Raw genomic sequence first — 26,678 nt, forward strand, 5'->3', positions numbered from 1 at the left:
AGTTGAGGACACACAAAGGGTACACGGCAAATTCCATTTACGACGAATGAAATTAATAAAGTTTCACTCAAACCTTCATATTAGAAAAAATCCTAATGTTAAAATATGGAGATCCCATATTAAGTATCTCACACATGCAGGGTTGGAAATGCCTGGCACCATCATAAAGCCAGACCTCTCAAAAGTCCTCAGCTGACTGTCAGCATTGATGTTTCAAAATACTAATGACTAATTAGTGTTAGAATTAAGTGTATATTAAAAAGCACACCAGTAATTTCTTCCCATAATTTTCAGATGGCACAGAAAAAACAATGTTTTTTAATATGACAACAAATGGTAATAAAAGCTCACTTGAACACTCAAGTGGTACTCTTCGTATCTCGATGTAAGCAAGCACAAGCTTTGCTACATGCAAATTCTTGAGTTTCTTTTCTCGAAGTATGAGAGACAGCAGATCCTAGTGGCATTTCTGCTGCCAAGCTGTTCCACAGCTCACAACTCACACTCTGAATATATTCTCCTACTTTAGTGGACTGACATAATTCAGTCTCTTGCTATTCATACCAAGGACATGCAAGAAGTTGAATACTTAGTTGAATTTATAATAATCAGATGTAGCTTTAGTTTGAATTCAAAGTGGAGGTATGAACCATAATCATAATCAGTAGATGTATAAAAGCTGTAATCTCTTCATGAACTTTCTTTGTAAGAATATTTAGAAACTGTGCAAGACATTCCTAGGAATACCTGGCAATTACAAGCCAGGTTCATAACTGAAGGTCAAATGGGAGTTTTCCTTATCAGCTGATAGCATGATAATGACCTGAGCTCCACAGAAATATTTCTTTGGGTGTCTCCAAGACAGTACTTTTGATACAGAAATCACTCTGATGGAACCAAATAATACTTTGTACCGTAACCACATGTTTCTAGCAGGCAGATGCCTGTTACAACTAGCTGTAAACTACAGGGAGTTCTCTCATTTTTATATCTTGAACCTTACCATTCCATCCCACTTTTAGAATGGAAAATTTCCCAGAGATCAGAAATCTTTGGGCAGCAGAAGTAAGATGTGCAGTCAGTGCATTCTCACAAAATCCTGTATATTCAGGGGTTTGTTTCCTAAAACTGTTCCATCACTTAATTATATTTCAGATCACATAACAACTTTAGCCAAGTTTTATGACACAAATATATTATGGTTTTGTGATATCAAAGTTGGGTAAAAGTTCAGAACTGCAAATCCTATGTCCACTTCTAGTGAGCAAGCGAAAATTGCTTTGTCTGTTCACAGCCAGAACAAAACCACAGGAAACTCAAAAGGTTGCTTGCTTCCTCATTCTAAATTGTAAATTCTCTTTCTACAGTATTCACTCCTCCTATGTTTTCCTTCATAAACCTAAGTTTGGGGAAAGTCAGGCCCCTTTCCAGTCTCTTCATCCCCTCAGAAGCACAACCCATGCTACAGGCTCAGTAATCTCTGTTTGCTTCAAAGATAGGGAATGGTGTTCCAGTTTGTGAATATCACAGCACTTCAACCTCATTAATGGTTTTCTTTATTATCAGAATCTTAAAGTGGCAATTCCACACATTCCCCTTACACCAGAAGTTACTAGTTCATCTAAACAGTCATCAACAATTAGAATGATCAACAACAACAAATGAGATTTACAGCATCTCCTGCTTCCAGAAAAAGATTATATGCCATGCAACCCATAAAATGGTTATATCAGCAGCAGTGGGACCAAACTAAAGGCAATTCCAGTGACTCAAAGTCATGATGTCAGCTCAGCCACCTGCAGAAATGATGCTAAGTGACCTCAACTTCCAGAGAAGACTTCAGTGTGCATCATGCTTCAAACCTCCACTCACTTATTTAATTAATTGCTCTATAACTCAGTATCCTTTTGCTTATACTGATACAACTCTTTTTGAGGTCCCACTGCAAAAAACGAAACCGAATTTGAGGACGTAAATGCAATTAAAGCTTCTTTTTCACCTGGGGCAGGGATAACAGTAGATGAAGGAACTCCTTAAGCTAGGAATAGTGACAAACCTGGCACACTGTGAAACCACACTTTATTTACCAACAGAAATGGTCAAATTTTCAGTATTCATCTCGCTGCCTACAGGAGACTTTTTCAAAAGAGTCAGCTTTTACACAGAAGCTGAATCACTAGAAACAAGGTCTGAAAAAGACATGCTGGACATGTGCAAAACTTATTTACTAACCGAAGTACATTATAGATTCTGTACACAATTCACCTCTGACTAACAAAAGAAAATGTACATGACCTAATGGAAGCACTGATTATTAAGATTTACCTACCCTCTTGATAAATTATGCTTTGCTCTTGGGTACTACCAAGAAGCTTACAGGACAGAAGCAGAATTAGTTCAGGACAAGAGAAATTATATATGTAAGAGTTAAAGCTAAAGAAAAGAGATCTGGCTTATATCAAGTTGATGTTTCAGATATGAGACTGCATTATAACAGGTTATAGTTGCAAAAATAATTTTGATTGGCATATCATTTATACTAACTACTGCCTGGAACGCACCCAGAATATGCAGCGTACTATAAACTGTTAGGAAATATATCTGTGTATTGTTCAATATTTACAATGTGCTTTATTTTGTAAATATAAGACCTGGCAGAAAAATGTAAAGTATTAAAAATAGTTCTGCTTAAAAAGAATGCCCCTTTTTCCTATAAAAAGAAATATTTCACTAGTAGTAGTTTATAATTTTGTTCGAAAACGTTCACAGTGAAGCTAAATAAACTTTCAATGAAGAAAATTTGATTGCTTTGTTCAGCTGCTCAAACAGATTTCTATCTCTACTTATTTGCATATTTCTGAATATTCTCTTTCAGACCCACACCATTTTTGTTAGCAAAATCAATTTTCTGTTGGACAAAAAGTGAGATTTGCTTTAAAGATTTTAAGCTTTTAAATAAACATGAACCGAATGGTGTAAAGAGCTCTCCTTTTAAGAAAAGATTCTTGCTGTTTGGAAAGAAAAGAATCCTTTGCATTCACAGGTATCAATTGACAGCAACCGATTTTAACATGGAGAGAGAAAAAAATATACAAGGGCAAAACAAAAAGAGCTGCAACCTGATTATGTAGCTACAACACAGACTGATGCTAAGTTTAATTTTTAAGGAACATTGTGTACACATGTCCATATACGAAACACAGAAAGCATTAAACTCTGACATAAAAGATTTATTATTAGTTTTATTATTGATTTTCCAAAGCTCAAAGAATACTCATGATAATGAAATTGTATCCTCTGCACACGAAGAGAAGGACTGTTCTAAAATCCAACAGTTCTGCAGAACCCTCAGCAAACACCAACCAAACGCAATTTTTTCTAAGTGTGTTCAGCTCTGCTAATAGTTATTGTTTGCACAACTGTAACTAAGTACATTACCAACTAGTTGTTCAATCTATATAAATTTAAGAAACACACATTGCCAAGGAGTGACTCATATATCAGTCTATTATATGCTACAGAGCTGACTGTATTAAACAAATCACTTTCCCTACAGCTGAAGAATAGAAGCTATATACAGAGCAGAGGTTATTGTCTAATTTAAATCTTGGCTCCCTTCCCAGAGCTGTACAAGATTCCAATTTGTGGAAATGTTACTCTCTGCTACTGCCAGAAAGGCTACAGAAAATGGTATTGGGTGCCTTCCAGAAATATGTCTGCAAAATGCCAATCAACAAGTCACTAAAGATTAACAGTATGACTGTACCAAATTAATTTAAATTATAGAAACATATGGCTAGGATGTTTGCACTGCACTTAACACAACACCTGCTTCACAAACAGATAAGTTTCCTTCCACAGTATAAAATAATATACGTCAAACGCCTTGAACCTGATTCCTTATAATGGGGAAAAAAATCACTTAATAAACAGTAACCAGGGGGTACCACTACTAGCTACAAGCCACCATTTTGTAATGGTTAAATCCCTTATTTATTTTAAATTTTACACTAACTCAGACTAAGTGGTCTTTGCTCATCATAGAGAAAGTAATTAGTGAGAACAGATATTAAGTAAAAGAAGGTGACAGAAATAAACATTTTTATATTCCATTTCAGAAATCCAATATTTTAAGTCGATTTTGTTAGAACACTTCCAGACTTATAACAGTCCTGCAAATACATCGTTATTGTGTCTCCTCTCTCTCTACACAAAGTTGACATTCTTAAGCAAAAGCCACTCTTGAAAGGCATTATAAGCTCATGAAAAATTAAAAGATTAAAAATTACACACCAAAAGTCAAATATTTTATATTTCCTCCTTGTGCTTTTCAATTATTTTTTATAAAACTCCTTGATACATATGATCATGTAATCAAATAAATAAAGAATTTTAAAAAATCAGTGACAGTCTTAGAAATATTTACACATTAGAGTATGCCATATTTCAGCTGAAGAGGAAGGGAGCTGTTTTATGTTTCTCTCCACTGCTTTTCTATTATTGCCTAGCTAATGGAAATACATCAAACAAATGTTCTACAAGAGCAATAAATATTAAAGTTGACCTATCCATCTGGAAGAAATGAGAACAATACTGCTCACTTTTAGCCCAAATATGACACTGATAAATGAAGCCGTGAGATTCCATCACACTTTCAGCAACCTGGGCTAAGCGCCCACCACGTGATTCTTGTACCAGCAATTTTCTCCATTCATCTTCATTAGGCAGTCACTTGACCTGCCTCCCAACATCCCTGTCAAATTTGAACCTTTCGGGGTCTGCTTGTACTTTCTAACAACGTGCTCTAAAAGCTTTATTCCCTTTTTGGAAAACAACTTGGATGATCACAAAAGAATACAGGAGTTCTGGAGAGAGAACCGTCAGATGCTCATCACGATGAAAACAGGAGCTCGCAGCCCCGGATGTGTGACAGTAGGAACAGTAGTGTCCACACAGCCCTAACAGCACTAACAGCAGAACTAACAGCACAGACTGGCAGAAAGCACAGGTGGGCAAAGCAATCCCCTTTTTGGCCATCAGAAGACAATTACACGTCGAAGCGAGGACGTACGGAACCTCCTGCCACAAACGGAACGCCCTCCATTTCCTCCCCCAGTCGCTGTTTGAGGCTGGAACCAGCAGCCACAGCATTCCTAAACCCACCTAATAGGAGTGCTTCATCACGTTAGCAGTGTTACATAACATCCCCATTATTTTCTTTTTCAACAGTATAATAATGACAGCACTGATTTGATTATTCTGTAATGGTGAAAATGAATACCAATTCAGTATGAATTTGCCATGTAATAAAAAGCCCCTAACAGGATTCTTAGAGACTTCCTAGAAAGACTCCATAACTTTATGATCACTTAGGGAAATCAGAAGAGGTAAAAGCACCAAAAAGCATTAAGATTTTGACTTTAAAACTGTCTCAGAGATTCATGCAATTGCAATACCTTTGTCAGGCTAGCTCTACAATGTTTATCTGACAAGCATCTGATGTATTGACTCTTTTTCTATTGCACACAAGCCGCTTATCTTTCCTTTTTCAAAGAAGCCTTTAGAATTATAAATATTGTAGACTGTCATGGTAATGTAGCAATTAAAATACACCCACATAGATTTCTTTTAGCCAGGAAGTTCTTCAACCCTTTTTCACGTTGATCAGGTCTTACATGAGTGGTTCCATGCAGCTGCTAAGCACACCAGGGACTTACTCTTCCAGGAAAACATTGTTGAATGGAAGTAAAGACGGCAGAATCAAACAGAAAATAGGTACACACAATACAGAGGTAAGATGGATTTCACTGTGACCACCAAAAATGAACAGAGATGACTTTGCCACAAATCAAATAGAGTCCTTTCATGGTCAAGTACTTCAGTCATGCTAAGCTGGATTTACAGCACTCAAACTTTTCTTTTTAAAAGCATTCAAAGTGTACCTGACTTCAAGCAAAAAACATAGAACACCTTATTCTCTGTTATAATTTTAAAGGGTTCTGCAAGCATCAGAAATTATGCTGAAAATCTGAAAGCATTCCCAAAAGTGTGGACAAGAAAAATTATGAACAGATGTACAATTTAAAAAAACAGACCTCACATAGGTGTAGTTATGGTAGGTACATTTAATTTCTTGACCAGGGAATGCATTACAGGTCATGGTCATGGCTAGGCTTCGGTAGTAACTAAGTAACTGCTGGTAAGGTGGTCTGCTTCCCTGCATAACATAAGGAATGCTTGTCTGTAAGATGGAATGCTGATCTGAGCTTCTTTTTGATCATCATTACATGTTCTTATGTCAGCGTTAGAAAAACTGCACAATAATCCCTGGTCACTTTTTCACCAGGTTTGTACAAGAGACCAGACAATCCACGAGAAAGCCTTTGGTGGCATCAGGTTTCACCTGAGCCACTATTACAATGTGTTGGTATTATCTGCATTATCATCCGTGGGTGCAAATACCTTTATCAATATACACTGAGTTCCTCTTTGGAAGGAAAAAAATGGGATGGATTCTGTCTTATTTGCTTGTCTGAGATGCTGAAAATTTCAGGCACTCTGCATTGATTCCAAGCTTAAAGTTTGTCACGTTTCCTTAACTGGCCTTGGCCACTTTCTTTGAATGACAGATCATTCTCGAGAATAAATGAATGTTTCTGTGAGGACAGAGATCTTCACAAGGGGTTTTCACGTGTGGGACAGTTTATGACTGCTGCACAGAGTTGATTCTCAACATAAAACAATTTGGAAATGTGAGCTTGTAGATCCAATGGTTCTCAAAATCATCCATAAGTCTGCCAATTCTCTTTGTCTGAGGTGACTTCTTCCAAAAGATTAATATCAAGTTAATAATGAAACAAACTACTCTAAATGGAGTCTCTGTTTACAGATATTTTACCGTAATCAGTTCCTGAATGAAGCCTAATGCTAAAAAAATCAAAACAATCACTTTGCCAGGGTGGGGAGCTAGAAAAATCAAAACACTAAACAATGAAAAAGAGAGACCTGAAGCAGTTTTCAAAGAACTTTTGATAAAAACAAAAGTGAGAGAGATCTCAACACAGCTCCAAAGGTGATAAATCCCACCTACAGCAAGAGATACAATGTTACATGAAAGTCTAAAAAGGTATGTCAGAGAAACTATCCTTAGGTCTCTGAAGACCTGATAAAGGGAAAAAAAGCAATCAATTCATCTGCTTCCAAGATGCCATACATATATTTAGGGAGAACCCCGATATGTTAGAGTTGGAAGGGAAAAAAATACCAAGCAAACAACAGATATAAGAAGTGAAGTCGATTTTCACCTCAGCAAGCTGATGTGTGCTGGGGAATGTTTCATCAAAACCGATGACGATGTGTTATGATAATGTCAGCTTTACCAACACCATCATCTGTCATGCCAGAATTATTCCCTGGCTCTTGGTGATGAAGTGGCTCTTCAATTCTTCAAGACTGAGTGACACTGAAGCAACATGTAAAAGTATTTGCTAAACCTCTTCAGAAAAAAGGAAAAGTATTCTACACTGAGTTAGGCTGTGCATACATTAGTGCAATATCCTAGCTGGAATTAGTCTTCCTCTGAGAAGAAACTTCAGGAAGCAGTTGTGCCTTGACCACGGGCAACTCATCTTAAATTTCATTAACTTTTTTCTATGCTACTTTCTTAAGTTTATTCAGAATGCCCTTTCAAATGCAGTTCAGTCATGAACTCTATCATTCCTAGTGCAGCATTGTTTGTGTTGAGTCTTTGCGGCAGGGTTATCACTACAGGTTAATGGATTTGTGTTCTGAGAAGCCATGATTAGAATAGGTGACCTGTGTTCTGCATTATACACTGGAAAACATATCTAGCAGCATGATTGTTATCAAGCATCAGAAGAGATACTGAGAGCTGTGTGTATAGACAGCACTAAACTCAGATGGTTTTATTATTCTTAGGTATTGTGCAGTGGTTAAATTTGACATGTACAAATTGCTGAAGTGAAGATTTGCAAAGTAACAGTATATATCAATGCTAATGGTTTAGTTAAGAAAATGATGTGCCGGATTTCAAGCACAGCATGAATATGCATTTAAAATATTTGTGACACTTTAATGGACATTTTCATTAGCAGAGGTTATAACAACGGCAAAAATCTGAAATTTTATACAAGGAGTGAACTTACAATAGTTCCACAAAATTCAAAGAGAGAAATTCTTACTGTTGAAGAAGACATTAAGATTAAGGCCCTTGAAGTCCCCTCCCAACACAGCTATTCCAGTAGAAAAAAAACAAGTAGAAAAAAAAGGAATAAGTAATAAGTTTTCTCGTCCCTTTTGTAAAATGTTTAAAGCACTGCTGAGTACGAAGAAGAAGAAAACTTAAGCAGTCATGGCTTTTCTCTTCCTCTTTATCATTACAATACATAAGCTGACATCAAGGAGAAAAAACACAGAAAATTCATTTATACCTGAAGTGGACTATAGAGCTGCTTGCTATGCTAGCAGGACATCAGAAATACTCATTAGGAAAGCATTTAATAGTAACTATAACATTAAAAAGAATAAGGTAGAAGGCCAACTAATCACCTAGTGAATACTAATTTCTGCTGTCAGAACAAACTGCTCATATGATGTAGTCTTGGACTTTCAAACCATTATGTATGCACAGGTACAGCCTTCCCTTCTTTAAAATAGGCCTTTTACACATTGATTCTTTTAACAAATACAGTGATACTGCATTGTGATACTGAACTCAGTTATGAAATGTGCATCAATAAAAAAATCTTGCAAGGAAAGACTTCAATGGACACATTCAGAATTTAAGCACTTCATAGCATCATGCCTAGAAAGTCATTGACTTTCATGAGAGCTATACCTAGCATGTTTCCAGTTCCTGCTAAGGAAAGAATTCTATCCAAGTTATGTTTGGTATGCTTGGAACAACCTGGCCTATGAGGAAGAGCGAGTTCAGATGGTCTGCATCAGTCTCATTCACAGGTATGGCTTAGAGAAACCCAGATTTTGACAATTGTTTGTCCACTATTTCAACTACTTGCAGGTAGGCATTGCTGCACTCCTTGAGAATAACAATGATGATATATCCCTCCTGTGGTCTACACAGCTGAGTTCTAACTACGATACTTAAAAATTCAAGTTTCTTTTTTTTTCCTCCCCAATAATCAGCCCTGAATCACCAAACCAGTTAGTTACACCAACTGTTTATTACACTTAAACAAAATTAAAAAAACCCACACTGCTTCTCTTTAGAGGCAGTAATAGATTTGCATCTGACACATGTTGTCCTCAGGATACAATTTCATTGAGCATCTCTTCCTCATTTATTGTAGTAGCTTAATCTGCCTTAGCTCTTGTTACAGCTCGTTTAAACTGCTCTCAGATAGATTTTTTCCTACCAAACACCTTCCACACTGGCTGTAACACTTCTGACATGACATGCTGTGCTACAAGTTGCTGATGATCATTTCCAGGACAGTGCCACTGACACACTGTTTGCAGTAATACTCATAACAGCACTTTCCTTTAGAGGGAGCTGATCAAAAGCTGCTAGAAAAGGTCCTTTGTCCCTTGAATATTCTGTTAACATGGAATTTGACTGGTATCTTCATGCAGCACACTCGCCAGCTTTGAACCAAAACATCTGTTTACGACTTGCCAAGACAGTAACTCCTTGAAAAACCATATTCCAAATCTTCTGATGTGAACCTCTGCTACAACGAAATAATGATCTCTGGGACAACGATTCCAAAACAATAATCTCTGTGAAATACTGAAAGACTGAGCTTTTAGATAACTGCCCTAAATTCTGCTGTTACCATAGTCAAGTAAACTGCCCTAAAGGCTCTATTTTCAAAGCCTGAAATTTGTTACACCATCGTGCAATGTGTTAACCATCACTTGCTCAATGGGACAGGACAATTCAGCCCATTCCACTCAAATAAGCTCTTTCAGTATTCTATTTCAAATATCATCAAACTCATTTCTGTAGAGAAGACAGTAAGGACTGTCTACAGAAGAGCATCTTCCTTACATGGAACCACACTGTTAAAAAAAAAAAATCAACCATGAATAATGGAGAATTCTGGCATTTGGTGATCCGAAGAACCAACCATATCAAGTTTTTGTTACCCAGATATCCCCAGGCTGAAAAGACTCGAGATGTCATTGACTATGAAACATGGATTCTTTATTTTAAAAAATTCAGATGCTACAAATAAGCTGCTTTGAAAAAAAGCAGTATTTTGAATGCCAAGAGAATAATTTAATGCAATGTGAAGCAGAACATAGTTCAGTATTTTTTCAGGAAAACATTCATAAACATTACCTTTTTTTACAGGGCTTAGTGAATTTTGAAGTCTACATAAGAAAAAAACGTAAGCAGAAATTTGATTTGCATAGGATAATATGTCTTTTACTGCTTCAGCAAATAGTTGGTTGTTCAGCTATCTTTATTTTGGAGGAAATTAATTTGCACCTTATTGGATGTTGTCTGTTCTAGAAAGCAGAAGAGAAAAGAGCACTTAAACAATGTCCACTCCAATTAAATGCACTTCACTAAAAGTACAAATACCCTATGAAAAACCCCACATAACTTCACTAATTTGAATCTGTATGTCTATGTATGCTCACTTTGAGCTTTTTCTTAAAAATAGGTATGTGCCATTTAAGTTAAAATCATATATGACAGCTTCTCCATCCCTAAGCAATAACCAACAGGAACATATTCCTGTGCATTTTTAATTTTTCTGGCACAAGAAGTATTCTCACATCTGTTAGGACTGATTTGGAATCACTACTCTTGGAAGACAAATTCTTTTATTTATTTCTTGAACATGATTCCCTGAAGAGTTAGAGAGGCCTCAGCGACACAAATGGGGTAACCCAGCAAAACCCAACCTGTGCCAAGGGCAGGGGAAATAGTTTTAATTCTACAGTGCAGTCTCCCAAGCCCAGGGAACTGTAACCAGCTGGGGACTTTTACTGATTACAATCCAAGGTAGCTTTTTAATTTCTTCCCTGGAAGCCACTGATACATGTTTTACTGTCTCAGTGGAGTTACCTATAGGTTTCTACATCTGGCTAAAAAACACTTACTAGGAAAGGAAGGGTGGAATTACAGCTAAGGAAATATATTTACAATTCCTAATTCTGCCACCTGAGTCTGCATGACCTTGATCAACTTACTGAACTTCTCTGTAACTCTTGGCCCGGAGTGTCTAACGAAAACAGTAAAATTTCTAACATCACAGGGTATAGATTTGAGGTAACACTAAAATCTAAGTAGGAAAAAAACTTGAAGGACTGTTGTTCCAAAGGTCAAGTAAATAAGCCAAAAGCACTTAAATCTATAAGGATAAGGGTAAATTGGGCTCCAAAATTTAACTACCAGGTTGTACGTTACCCAGTTGGTAAAGGCGGAAAAAAAGAAGTGGTAATATTTCTACAGCCTCTATTTACAGCAAATTGCTGGTTATAAAATAATACTTGATATTTGCTTTGACTTCTGTTCTGTAAGGTTTGTTAGACATCCAAAAACAACAACAGAAAGACACATGCTTACAGGCTGAGTTCAGATATGCCTGTCTTTGGAGATACACTGGCATTTGTTTCCTCCTTAAGTGTACCAGTGCCACATTTAAAACATGAAGTCCCCTTCTGCTGGCTTAGGGCTAGATCTGCAAAACACTGTCCTTTGATTCTTGCCTTTGATCTGGGTCTTATCAGCTGTGGTCTTCCCTTTACCAGGCCTTCTGCAAAATGGTGGCATTGCTGGCTAACTGTAGAAACACAAGAATTTTTTCTAGATATAAAGACTTTTGAGAAAGATTACAGGTTCTTATGGACTTTGGGGAAAAGAACACTGAAGCAGAGAATTTTAAAGCCCATACTTTTGGATTTAGATGCTTTCTCTCTAGACCTCAGTCTGACATAGTAGGATATAAACTTCTCAACAATTCAGGTTTCTAAATGGCAGAAAAATTATTTGGTGAATTGGTTCTTGGCACTACAGAATCAGCACTCATAAGAAGTTACTGATGTATTTTATTCTGGTAACTGATCTGGCTGACTCAAATAAGACTTCTTTTTTTTCCTTAGTACAAGCATGACTGTACAATGCTCATTATTAGGGATATGAAGCTATTTTAGCTGTACATGCAGTATTTGTGTGTGACTCAAATATATCTGCACAGAGCAGCAGCTGATGCTGCTGCCTACAGTAGCACTGGAGAAAGCCAAGACTGAAGTTTTATGTTCTTTAAATATTTGCTTAATTCTCTTGCACAGAGACTTTTTTCCATTATTCACCTTGATGATTTAAAATATAAGAGATACTACTCTGCACTTTCAGTTAGTGAATAAGTGGTTTATAGAGCCTAAGAACGGCTGCTCCCTTCGAGCCAACAAAGAACGAACGCTAACACTGGTGTGAGATCACAGTCAATGTCCAGAGCCATTACTTCATGCAGGTAAGAATTCAGAACCCACTTCACTACCACTTAATCTAGTTTTATTCTGGTGTGAATTTGCTGGTTTGGTTTTAATCCAGGAAGAACATAAAGGTCTATCTCCTCTGCATAGCCCTGCATGGAGAACAATACAAAGTCATGCATGTTCAGTGTGAGATAACCTTTGTATCTTAAACCACGACACTTGCATTACATACAATATCTATTTGCACTACTCATGGCACAAGTGGCAGACCAATCTCATGGTGCCTGGAGCCAGTGCTGACATGCAGCCTTCCTGCAGATGAAAGCAAATGCTCTCCAGAGCCAGAAGCTTTTGCTTCACTCCTGTGAGCTGGATAAGGTGACACTGAAACTTCCAAAAGGTTGCTGAGGACAGAGGAAGGAACAGTAGGAACTGCTGTGCTGGAAAATTGCACTGCAACAGAATAAATCATAGGACAGCCACAGGAGTTGTATTTTTCTCCTTCCGTTTTTTTGCTAAGACAACGAGACAGAGGTTGGCCCAGGGACAGACTCCAGATCACCACGTAAACTGTCGGCACTGATATTTAACACTTCTATCAATTACCTTGCATACACTGTGCATCATTCCTCCACCTAAATATAAAGCATCAAACAGGTAGAAACAACTCCCTTTTTAAGATGTGAGAGCTTTGTGTTTTGTTTCTCTTCAAAACCAACTTTATTTATTTGGAGACAATCTTCGCAACTGCATTTGGAACTAATACTCAACACAGAACTATTTATACTGCTCTAAATCCTTGGCTTACAATGCCTGTTTCCTTTTTGAACTACCTTCACTGCAAAAGGAACATTGCACAAATAATTCATCCCCAGGAAAAGCAAATCAGAAAGCACAAACGCTACCTTTGCAGAAAACACAGCTCTCAAAATACTAGATTATAATTAGGTTTCTATTCCAAGTATTTCAATGTACAGTTAACCTTAGAAAACTGTGCATGAACCTTCTAATTAGCATGTTATCTTTGGAGCAATTAGTATCTTGTACCTCATATGTTATCTTCAAATTGAAACTTTCCCTATCTCAGCATTATTAATTAATCATTGTGAATCTGAGATGAAATAGACATTACTCAAGAGAAAGTCAGTGTTTTTAGAATGTCACAGCCACTGACATTTCGGAACAATTATTTAGCTGTCTTCAAACAGTACAAGGCTATTGCCTTTAGCTTACACTGTCTTCATAGAATGTGCACAAAACACTCAATGTAATTATTACATAAATTGTTTTACATCTGCAAACAAACCTTATTGTTGCATTATACAAAACATCCAACTACTGCAGTCAAGAGAAATTTTAGTTAAAAATACAAAAAAGTTCATTTTTCAAAATCCTTAATAATCCCCTCAATACCATTAAGAATCCTCCTTTCTCTCAGGGCCTGTAGTAAAGCTATAGCCAGTAGCAACAATTCAAAGTAAGATGCAATATGATTGTTTGACCCTGAAGATACTAATACAGATGATGATCTTTTATATGTCACTCTGCCAACCTGATTTACTGTGATGAATGAATAAATTCATAGCCTAATATCTCATCGCAATATGTTTGATCTGAGACACTAAAAGAGGAAATCATTACAAAAGATGATTGCCCTTCTAAAATACTTTAAAAACCTGGAATATTTAATTTTTTTATAATATATCAGATTAAATAAAAGTAAATACAAACAAGCGTAATGTGGCTACTCTCCATCAATAAATAAAGTTACCTTTTATATCAATAAATTTCCTGTGCTTAAGCTAGAAACTGTCTTACGTCTGTTTGTAAGCAAAGGGCTCCTTCATCTATACTGCACCGAAGGAAATTAGTATATTTCAAAGAAAACACAACAGGAATAAGTTGCAAAACATTGTGTTTTCTCTAATTGGCTTAGAAAATGAAAAGCTTGACCTATAAATATTTAACAGACAAGATGAACGTTTTTTTACAGCTGCAGCACATTTGATTCCCAGTTCTGTCCCACAATTACTTGACTCCATACAGACTTAAATGTGAAATTTTAGGACAATTGGGTAGTTCTCTACCATACAGAATCGCTATCTGCATAATATTCTAAGCAGGCTGCTATTCTAGTCTTTACTTTACAATTCCCCTTTTCAGCATAATCAGTTTTATTAACCCCATATAAATTAAAATCCATGTGTACATTGTTACAGCATACCTACTTTTAAAAAAAATAATCCTGACACCCACAGAAATAAAAATTCTGAGTCAAAACACCTGTGGATTTAAGATACAGAATTCGCTCCTACTTTTTACCCCTTTATTCTACTATAATCACAAGTGGAAACAAAAATTTCAGTAGTGTCAAAAGATGGCTCATTGTGAAGTATAATTCTACGGGATGGCAGTCAAACCTGCTGATATACATTATATATACATACGTATCTCATATATAACAACACAGGCTAGACAGTCATAATATGCATGAAAGTGCAGAAACGCCTGCAGTAGTGCCTGGGCAGGTCTCTGGTGCCCAACACAACAACCATGACTTGAGTTCCAGAGCACTACCAGGAGGTCCCTACTTATTATCATCTCTACTTTCATGGAACAAGTCAGCAAGGGACAGGCACAACAAACGGCTTGCCCAAGGTCACACAGCCCTGTAATAACTGAAATGCGATTGGAACTCAAATGCCCTGACTTTTATTTTAACAAATACACGATGTTTCTTCTCTTATAATAAAGGATAGAAAGAGAACATATGTTATTTTATGAGAATACACTTGCTTGCTTGAAGTAATCAGGTTTCATCAGTTTTTTTAGGAAAATCTTGAGCTATGTTTGGAACCATAGGAGGAAAGAAGAACAGGACAAAGGACTCATAAAAGAACCACCATGAGTTTGATAAGGAGTGAACTAGATTTCTATCACATGCACATCAGTGTGAATCAGCGATTTTTTTTAAAAAGGATGCAACTGTTCAAGCATAAAGACTTACAAAACTTTTACCAAAATTAATATCTTTTAAATTTCTTACGAAGAAACTAGACAGCTTTCACTAGATGTTCATAATAAAATGCAGAGGAATTCTGATGGTAGTAGTTTTAAATCAAATATAATCTCTATCTAAATGCATTTTCTTTAGAAAAGTCACTGTCTTAACACAATAGGCCCAGAGAAATACATTTCCTGCTGAAATTACTCCATTCCTTTCATGCCACAGGGAGAAATGGAAGTAGAATAGTCTAAATGAAGTTCTATTTGATTAAACCATCTCTAGCAAAGCCCAGAGTCAGAAGGTTGCTTTAGTGCTGCATCACACCCATACACATACAGAATTATTTGGATACTGCTAATTTCAAACACCCTTGAACTGTAAAAATCATGATAATGGCTTATTCCGAATTACTCCAGCACAAAAACTACAGATTTTCAACTACTGCTTCAAACCCAAATCTATTTTAGATTGAATTCATCAGTAGAGAAGTCTGATGGAAAATAAGGTAGCAAACTCTGTATGTAACCGAAGGAACCTGGGTGGTATCTGAAGAAACCTCTTTTGTGGCCTTCCCAAGAAAATTTGCTTAGAAGATCCAAAGCACAGAAGACTCTGAACCCCCTGGCTCTGCTGTGTTTCCGAAAGCACTGGGCAACCTCCCCATGACTCACAAACTTGAATGCATTCTACCAGATTCTCCTGTCTTAACCTGTAACCAGGAATCTTTCTGCTAGGAGCACTGAAGGCATGGATATATGTTGTTCCCCTCACACCCACCCACCGACGGTTGGTTTGTCTTTTTTCCATATTTAGTGAAAAAAAAAAAAATCACCATTTTTACAAGTCTCGAGCTTTGAAATTCCAAAGGATTGTATCACAAAATAACAGGAGCTTCATCAAAACCAAGGCTATGCCAGAAGTTACTGCTTTTCCTGAACCAGCTATCAATTTTTCAGTTCTTAGGCTAGTGAAATTATCACATACAATAATTTAAATCTAAGCTGAAACAGATCAGTGCTGAACTTTGGATGAATGATAGACATGATATATTTTTAACATTAATATTTATTTTTTTTTGTTAAATCTACAACCATTATTCTGGACTTTTGTTTCCAAGGATACAATGATTCTGATTAAGAAAATAAATTCACAGAAATTTGTAACAAACAGTTTTCAATTACATTTAATAAATCTTGGTATAAATGTGAATAGCTGCTTATGCAGATGAAGAGCACTAAATAATGAATTTAATGCTACTGAGCAAATGTCATTAACATTTTTTGAAGACTGGATGAACATTAGCTTTGTTGGTAAATGACATTTTAAATATTTAGGGTTTTATAAGGGTGGCTCATTTCTTTATACAGCAACAAATCTTCAGACAGTACTTCTGTCTGGTTCTAGAAAACTACAATTGATATCTTTTCCATATATACTTAACCTCCTACAGATTTATTTGATTCTCAATAATTACTATTCTCTGGTAAGAGGCATATGTTATTACAGCACACTGCACTACCACAAGCTGTCCACTCAGTGTATTTTAATAAATCTCTGCCAAAGCTGTATAAATTTGATCCTGTTTAAATTTAATAAGGATCAGAATATATCAAAGCACAGATTCCCATGAGAGAAATAGATATTTTGCATAGTTATTGAGTGCCCTATTCATAAATACAATGTGTAAGACCTAGACCATCAACCTTGAATTAAAAAGAAAAAGAGATTAATGTGTGCAAAGCCAGCTACTTCTTAAATAACTAGTGAAATTAGTGTTTAATAAAACATTTTCCCCATACTACTGTTAAAGACAGCAGCACTGCCACAGTTTTACTATTATGATTCTAATACGTAACTACTGAATATCTGCAGTATAGAAACACCTTCTCTCAAGTTCCTTTCACAATTCTTCCATTAAAGATTTACCAGCATAGAGACACAGATTCCTAAACATGTCACCATGTGTTCCTTGTTGGGTTGTGACTCTTCCATTCCTTGGGACTGCTGCCTTAAGCAGGAAGCAGATCAGGCACCAAGAGCCACGGGTATGGCAGAACCTGAACTAGTTTAGGACAATGAAGAGCATAAACATATTTGACATCTATTTCCTTCTCTTTTCTGGAATGATGTCTAGAAGAGGAAGAAATTCTCAATGCTCTATTAATTCTAGGTAAAATTCAGTGATTTTATATAATACCCTACAACATTTTATATTCTATTCGGTAGTTCATGTTTCAGTGCTTGCTGCGGCAAAATACCAGGAGAAATAACTATACAATTAGATGCTGATCTGGCATCTTACGACCAATTTTGAAAATCACTATCATAAACACAAATGTCGCATGTATTCCAAATATAAATATGTTTATATAATTAGTTCTTCAGATTTCAATGTTTTCTTTGTTGTTGTTTTGGAGATGTTTGCACATAAATGAAAAAAACCCAAACACCTAAACGAGGTTTCCAACAACACATGTAGAGACCACACCTGACAGCTGCTAGTCACAGAAAGAATTTGCTAGTCTTCCACAGGAAAGCTGCCTTCCTTAGCAGTTTCAATTAGCAATTGTGTATATAACTATAAATGCAACCTCCCACTTTCAAAATAGCTCCACTTTTTTTCACCATCTTTGATGCTTACGGGACCATAGGTATAGGGGAAAAATCAGACTGTATTTATCCTGAATTAAAATTCATATTTTCAAAGTAAGAGCATGAAAGTCAAAAGACAAATCATTTTACATGGAGCAGAGATCTTTCCCAAGGGGAAAAAAAAATGTACTAAATCAATTTGCCATTGTTTTATAAGTCAGCTACCGAGAATGAAATTACAGACGGCTGAAATTAATGTGAGTTTTGCCATTGACTTCAATGAGCCAAAGATGTCATCCTCAGTGTTTTACTATACACAGAAGCCTGATGTCAGAATTGGTACAGCTTTATGAAGTACAGTACAACATAATTCAATCCATCAAAGTGAAGACAATCGTATCACCACTCAATCATTGGTCCCACTTGCATCTGTGGTAACATTCATTCTTGTTTTCTTTTCCCTTTACCATCATGGAGGTGTTGGAGCCGGGAACAACCATGGCCACGTTTGTCAGCAATATTCCTGTATCCACTGTCAATATTATGGCATTGTGGTGAAAGTACAGGTATAAAAATTAAATTGAAAATTCAAACTATGCCGACGGAAATGCATGGAAACCACAACACAGGCAACAGAGCTTTGCCAGAATATTGCCATCAAAATCATAGCACTTAAAACACAAGTACTTTGAATTAAGATCAAACAATATCACAGTATAACTATTCATCCTGGGTAAACACATGTCTAGGCCTTTTATGTACCACCTGTAGCACAGGGTTACAATCTGTCTTTGTTTTCAAGAATTTTAGAAAATACTGCACTTCAATGGTAAAAATCTTGGATCCATCTATTTAAAGATTCAGTGCTTAAGCACAAAGACACTGAGTTGAGAGTACAGTGACTTGATTTTCTTGCTTTTACAGGTTTGTGTCTTTCAACCTTAATGTTATTTCAACAAAGTACCTTCCGTTTATTATGGAGATATTCTGTTGTATTTCCCTTCTCTCAGTTCATGAAATTTTCAATATAACAAGAAAAAACACAGCTTAAATTCTTATTTTGAAAACCATATTGCCAATTTTATTCAGCCTGTATTTTAATATAGCATCAATATTTAACTACTTCATTAAATGAAGTGTGACTTTTATAGTGAAAATGTCAGTCTTTGCAGTTCATTAAATTCATTTAAAGTATAGCTGCTTGATTTTTTTCCTGAAGGAATAAAGGACTATTAACTGAAAGCATAAACTTAGCATTAACATGTACTTTTTTCTTTAAATTAACATTCAAGATCTGCAACAGTCTTTACAAATTTAAGGGATTGTTTGTATCCTTTTGCATTATCTTTGTTTATATAATAGATGTCACTTTTATAGCATATACAACTGTTTATCACAGTTGGATATGACCAGTAGGATGTTACAGAGGACATTAACACGTCACGTGCTATTATGAATCTGTAGAATCCTACAAGTAGTATTAAAAATACATTATTTTGAACTTGGCATCTGGAAAAATAAACTGTATATGATGTAAAATGTAATAACTCTTGGAATCCAACAGGGTTTATGAGTTCTGTTTTTCTGTTTCATAAAACATTCTTTGATGAGTATCCTTTTCCTTTCAAGGAGAGTTTCTATTAACTAATACAAAAGAACACAGGGAAAGCTCCATTTCCATAAAGGCAGCACCATGTTTTTCCCATATGTAAGAACTCCTGGTCCATGTTCTCTAGGATATGTGACTTCTGTGACTAATGACTCTAAAGCTGGAAAAGCTAATTACTTCTGATTAATAAATTACTGTGATTATAAAATACTTTAATAAAAAAGCTTCTTTGAAAGGTACTAAGATATAAAGGTGGTGATACTTTACTTTCAATCCTACTGCTCCTTTCAATGTTTGGAGCAGATCTCAATGACAGTGAAATCCTGGTTTTGGAAGATTATCATGAGTCCTTTTCAATTTCAGTGTTTAGGTCCTGTCCTCTCCTGCCCAACAAAGCAATTTGATTAGGCTGCTCTCTTGTAGTAATGATTTGAATCACTATCATGATGATTCTCACACTTTCCTATTCTCAGATTGCACTAAACAGTCAATGCTTAATTTATTCCAGTACAGATGGTGATTGAGGGAGGGGTTTGGGCATGGGCATGAGACGTTTTAAAGCAGTTCATTTTCATAACTATAATATCCATCCCTTGAAAAATCAGAAACTTTTCTAGTATCTTAAATGTAGAACCCAAAACATCCTACCACACACAAACATTTTGGGTACCACTACATACCACAAAGATTTAGGCTGGAACTAGGATTTCGAAAAATATCAAAATATTCACTCTGTAATTTGAAAGTTCACCACATTCCCCATTCCTCTCACACATGGGCACTTTACCTCCATGCAACCAGCAACTGGCATCAAACTAGAGAGGAAGAAGAAATGTAGAATGCAGCAATTAGTGTCTACTAAAGTTAAAAGCATCCTTCAAAAACCTTCTTCCACAAATGCTGTGCAAAATAAAGTTTTATTTTCTGGGAAAACTACTTCACATCTCCAAATTTATGCTACACTACTGGGATCTGTTTTTCTATGTATCAAAAGTAACAGGGTTTCTAGGAAATTATGATGTGTGAACTACCTTCTTCTGGATTAACTTCTCTAAAAAGCAGCATAGAGAATAAAATACTGAACTATCATGCAACTGTAATTCTGAGGAAGGAAAGAAGAAACTTTAAAACTTAATTATAAAAGCAACAGCCCAGTCACTTATTTGCAAAGCTAACAGGTACCAGTGACACACATTCCAAATTGGAGTCTGAAAGAAACAGTCTTTACACACTTACCTTCCACACTGTTACAACTGCCAAACCAAACTGATGGGCTCTATCTGGCAGTCCCTTAAAATAAGATTACATGGAACTAAACAAAAATTGCTTCTTTCAGGATAAGTTCATATGCAACTACAAAGGAAGAGGGACCCAGCTGGCTGCATTAAAATGATATGGTCTTGCCAGGCCACAGTGACCAGCTCACTCACACTGGAAAGCAAACTCTTCCTCAGCAGAGTCAAGATGGGTATCCTGAATGTGAAACAAGGGCTTGACTCTCCCACTGCAGGGACTTGTCAGGCAAAGGCAGAAGCAATGCCACTCTTCTAGAACTATGTTTTTCTAAAACAGTGCAGGAAGGATCAAATTAATCTTTTCTACCAATTCACATTGTGTAACCATAGCATCATTCAGGTTGGAAGGGACACCAGGAGATCTCTAATCCAAACTGCTCAAAGCACAGGCCGCACCAAACTGAGGAACTAGTTGCCTGGGGCTTTTCTTCAGTCAGGCCTTACAAGCCATCAAGGGTAGAGACAACCCTTTGGGGCAACCTGTACCAATACTCCATTATCCTCATTTTTTTTTTCCTCTTTACTTCCAGTTTGAAACTCTCATTCCAGCTTGTGCCTGTTACCTTCGATCCCACCACAACCCCTGGTGAAGAGCCTGGCTCCATCTCCTCGCAGGTACCGGGGCTGCTCTCAAGTGCTCTGAAGTTTTCCCTTCTCCAGGCTGGCCAAGTCCTGCTCCCCGAGCCCCTCTTCACAGGGCAAGTGTGCCAGGTACTGACCATCTTGCTGGCCCTTTTTATGTTTCAATCCATCAGGACCCGCTGGTCCTTTCCAACAGATGGGCTTCCCTGCCAGTTAGACCCCAGCCCATATCTCTCAAACCAGGATGCCATAAGAAGTATTTGATACATTAGGCCAAGGATAAATGCATTGTCATCGAGCTTCAGGGGTCTGTGATGCTAAAAAAGCCTCACACATTTCTCAGTCCCTTTTTTAAAGTCCACTTAACATGAAAAATAGTACTTTTTTCACTTTCTTTTTTTTCATCCAGATAAAATACTTCATTGCCCATTTTGATGCACAAACATAAACAAATAAAATCCCACGGTTAGTTTTCAGCAGCTGAAGTAGGACCAATCATTACTTTGGAAAATTGAGGCTTTGAAGAAAACTTTCACATCAGCTACAGTCACCTGCTTCAAAGTTTAACTTTCAACTTCAAAAAAAGACCAAGCTAGAATTTTCTTGAAAAAAATTGCATACTGGTTTTTAATCACATTTTAATGGTACAAAATTAGCATATCTGTCCCAAGACATATTAAGAAATAGCAGCAACGAAATCTGACAATAAGATTTTTGCACTTAAACTGCCTTATAATCAAGCAGCAAATCTTCACAGTACGTTTCAGAGCTCAGTAATTCTCAGAAAATCGCGTAGCAAAGGTAAATAATCAGATTAAAAATTAGGTTACCAGTGTTCAGAAACAACCATCCAATTCTTAAAACCTCAGAACTAGTTGATATTTGCCACTTTTTAATTATTTTTTTTTTCTGGACCTTCTGAGATTAATCTAAAGATTTCTTGAGTCTGAAACTCAAAACCAGTTCAACTGAATGACTGCTGGAATATTTACAACAGTACTGGCAGATGGAACTTCTTACCCACACAAGACTACATACTCTGTCTTCATGGATTAAAGGCAAAATAGTTATCCACTATCATAATTTCCAATTTTTTATGACCTTTAGAGAAGAGAAACAGACTTGCATTACTGAAGAACACATACAGGTGCTAAGATGGGCTATAAACATTTGCAAGCATTTTGTGTATCTCTCTGAAGGCCTGCTTAGCTCCACGCTCCAAGCACTTTTTGAAAATGAAGCTTTTATTGAGATCAGCAAGAACAGGATATTTTTAGAAACTTGGGAATTGAGGTAGATACCAGTTAGCACAGCACGGAGGTGATGAAGCAGATGATTACCTGATGTGCACTCACAAAACACCCACATCAAGACAAACCATCCAACAATTCTCTCTTCTAGAGACTGTTAAAGTTCCAGATGTGGATTGTTTCATCACCTCTTTCAAACACTTAAAGGCTTTTCCCTCCCTCTCCACCTCCACCAAGGAAACGCACACCACTTGTGAAGGAAAAACTAAGTAATTGCTTCACATTCACTACAAGATTCTAGATAACTATCCACCATCTATAAATCTCATTTCTAATAGTTTTCCAACACAAAATTAGACTTCACACATAAATTTTCTTTGCTAGCTGTTATGCAAAACTCCAAAATTGTTATTGAGCCTGTAAGTAACTATCATATCTGTGGTTGCTTTGTCCAGAGTCTCACAAAGACTCACTCTGTAAGACTCCCAGAATACATAACACAACTTCAATATCACATGTTTAGGAATGTAATGAAGCCTAAAAGAACAACATTAAACAAGATTAAAAGTATAAGCAACCCCATGACCCCTGTTTCATTCCACCCACAGTATATGACATTCGGTATCAACTGTGAGCCTTAAAAGTGACGACTGCTCCTTTGTCCCCACCACTATGGGAAAGCTGCCTCAGCACCTCAGTCCCCTGGAAAAGAAAGCCTTTCCTCTCATTCCCATTCTAAGCTCATAACCAGTGTTTGTACAGCCACATTTGGAACAACACTGTTTTCTTTCTCCACCTGCTGTTTCCAGTATTGCCATTAGGGCCTAAATACTTTAAGTCTCTTATGTCTTCTTTTCTTAAGAAAAATAAATTCTCCAACTCCAAGGTACTTATAAAAAAAAAATAAAAAAAAAAAACACAACCAAAAAAGCAATCCTTTGCTGACAGACCTGCAATTTTATGTGTCAGTTCTTTCACACTTCAGAGATGAAGATTATCTACACCTTCTCAGCTGAATGTAGTATTTTCCTTCATTTTTGTTTGGTATCTAAGCCAGAGAAAACATAATAATCATTCATTTATTTAGTAGAAGTGCAGACAAAACCAATTGTAGACTGTGTTTATGATTTCCAGTGAGGCAAATGTGTTGCTTCTGGTAATGATAAGAGGCCTGACAGATCTGGTGCTTTCCAGCAGACAGCGTTAACACTTACCAACGTTACAGCCTGGCCCCAGGTAAGAGCATCATCAGTAGCACCTATTCCTTTTTGTTTTGTCAGCAGGTGGCTTTATCCTTTTAGGAAATGAATGGTTCAGTACCCAAGAAACTACTATTTCAAAATAAATCCTCTGAGCTGAATTTTCTCAGCAAGTTTATGAAGCTCAATTCAAAAGCAGACACAACTCTCTTCTTCAAAGAGTGCATACACCTCCATGCAAGAGCAGGATTGCACCCTTTCCTTTTGAATCCACAGAAGATTTTCAAAAAGTAAGGATGAGAAAGAAAAAGCTGGAGTATGTTTTAAATCAGTTCTTACATGGAGTTCAGTTTGTTTCTCTCATTGACTCGGGTTTTTTAAGATAAACATAAATCAGCTTCACAGGGAAAACTTCAGTAGTTGGGATCAATAAGCAACTGGCCTTGCTCTAGCATACATAGGGAGATTCATCATCTAAAACCCTGTTACTTCTTATTCAAAGATCCTTGACAACTAGAGTTTCAGAAAACAAAAGGGCTGTAGGTTGGAGCTCCTTTGCTTGGTGCCATAACTGAACAGAATGAGGAAGACAAATCTCTCTCTTTCTTTGACCAAATGAGAATCAAAGATCAGTTCTTCAAAATGTAAAGGAAATTTTTAAATGTGAGTAACACGTATTTTCACTGTCTTCTCCCCCTGCTGACCCACCCACCCCTCAGCCAAAAAAACCCTGAAACACAAAACAAGGCAAACACCACCCAGAACTACAAGAAGTTTAGCAACTCAGACAGACTGAAAATCCTTGATCCTCAAACTGTAAATGTTTAGCAGTGTTCCCTAGCCACCATTCCCTCTTTCTCCTCAAGGTGAGGAGAGCCCTTTCTCTATTCTTCTTTTAAATCAACAAATGGCCATTTCCTTTGGCAGCAGACAGCACAATGACTGCTTCCTACCACAGAAATGTGGACCATGAAGTAAGACTCTTAAGACTCAATAAAATAAGAAGAAATGGAAAAAACCTGTAAAAAAAACGGAAAGTAAACAAATAAAAAGGAAGTAGGAGATTAACAATTTTTCACTGTCAACATTCTGTGCCAGATTTGCAGTGCATTGCTTGTACTCACTGTAGCTGCAAAGTTTCAATCTGAGTTCATTAATACAATTTTTCTTCCAAAGAAATTGTTTCTTTTTTAATTTTCACACTTATTTTAAAAGAAAAAATGTTACATCTGGGGGGCAGAAAGCAAGATGTATGCTTGATATCAGGTCTCACCCATGCAGAGAATAAATGGAATTCAGAAGATCTAATGTTTTATTTAGTCTAAAATAACATGGATAGATATTTATAGTCTTATGATTTCTAGACTTTATCCTTTCATATGCATTTAAAATACTCTATTGATGTCATGGTATTTTAATGGAGTCCTTTTTGAGTCACAGAAACACTGAGAATGAGGCATAACAACAATGTTCACCTGCAGTTAGTCATAATATGAATCAAGCTCTTTATCATCACTGTCTCTCACTTATGCCTTGTGATGGAATAACCTTAAAAACTTTTATTTAGAAATAACTCTGCATAAACACACAAATAACATGGAATATGATGCAGGTGTGCTATAATGGAACTCAGTTAATCAGCAATCCAAAAGTTACAAGCAATGGTAAGGAGCCCCATGATCTCCAAAGAAGACGTATGTATCCTAATGTTTGTATTCTGTACAGGAGCAAAGTGCCTCTCCCCACGTTTTCCAAGCAGTGGAAGCTTGTTAGAACTGGTGCAGACCAATACACATTGTTTGTGCTTTAAAAATGTGTGACTGTCCAAGAGTCACGTTTTCGATTTCACATTTATTAGTTACACATATTACAAGTGATAGATGCCAATTTTCTTTACAAAAACCAACACAAAGCTCAAAAAAACCTCCTTTAATATGCTATCAACTGAAGAATCAGGATTCTTTTCTGGTATGTAAACTCTCCACCAGACTATTAACAGAAGGGCAAGTTCTGAGACCTTCCTTGAAAAATTGCTATTTGCTAGAGACAACAATACAGGGAGATAGGCAGCACACTCGTATGATATGTTATCGCCAGCAATATATTCGTGCTGATAGAAGTCAAAGCCAATCTTCACCATCCCTACTCAAACACATTCTAGCACAGAAGACAGAAAAAGGCTGCTATCCTATCACAAGTTGTTTGCCAACTAAATTTAGAAAAAACAGTTTGCTACTTAAGCCTATAGTTGCAGATTGAGGCAAAACAAACACAGAAGCTTATACTACCATTCTATAGCTGTTTTTTAGAGAAGAATTACAGGTAGAAGAGCAAGATTGATCTCTAAACTGTACACTGGACACACCACACATCTGTGCATGCACAACACTGAAGTGCTGTTTGTTTGCCTACTTGAGTAGGTGTTTAATGAACAGAACTATGTTTTCCTTTCATGTGATCTTTGATTAATCACTCTGAGTCATATTTAGCCCTAGATTACACTGCCTGTCTTTCACCCCATTCACTCAGAACTGCACAGACCATGAAATTCTGTTCCAGTTGTGGGTGGCTCCAAGAATGTCAGGTTTTTGGTATGTGCTATCAGCCAGCGAGGCCAAGCCAGAGCAGGCAGCAGAGCCGAGGGGAGAGGAGAAAACCACCCAAGGAACGTGCTGACACAGAGCACGGTCCGAGGGTCCTCTCATAGCAAAG

General features: G+C 36.7%; 1 protein-coding gene across 7 annotated transcripts in view; it reads right to left on the reverse strand.

Annotated features, from left to right (window-relative positions):
• TOX3 (TOX high mobility group box family member 3) overlaps positions 1-26,678 on the reverse strand; it is a 77,789-nt gene that overhangs the window by 36,391 nt on the left and 14,720 nt on the right. For 2 of the 7 annotated variants that reach the window (XM_051805878.1, XM_051805875.1), the window contains exon 1: positions 23,718-24,081. The exons of the other annotated variants lie outside the window; for them this stretch is intronic. The gene's annotated coding sequence lies outside the window, so the exon portion shown is untranslated. Of the gene's footprint in view, positions 1-23,717; positions 24,082-26,678 lie in introns of those variants that run through there. 7 annotated transcript variants of the gene reach the window in all.

This window comes from Manacus candei, unplaced genomic scaffold (genome assembly GCF_025592945.1).
Source record: "Manacus candei isolate 608988 ecotype Guabito, Panama unplaced genomic scaffold, ASM2559294v1 h1tg000065l, whole genome shotgun sequence".
NCBI lineage: Eukaryota > Metazoa > Chordata > Aves > Passeriformes > Pipridae > Manacus > Manacus candei.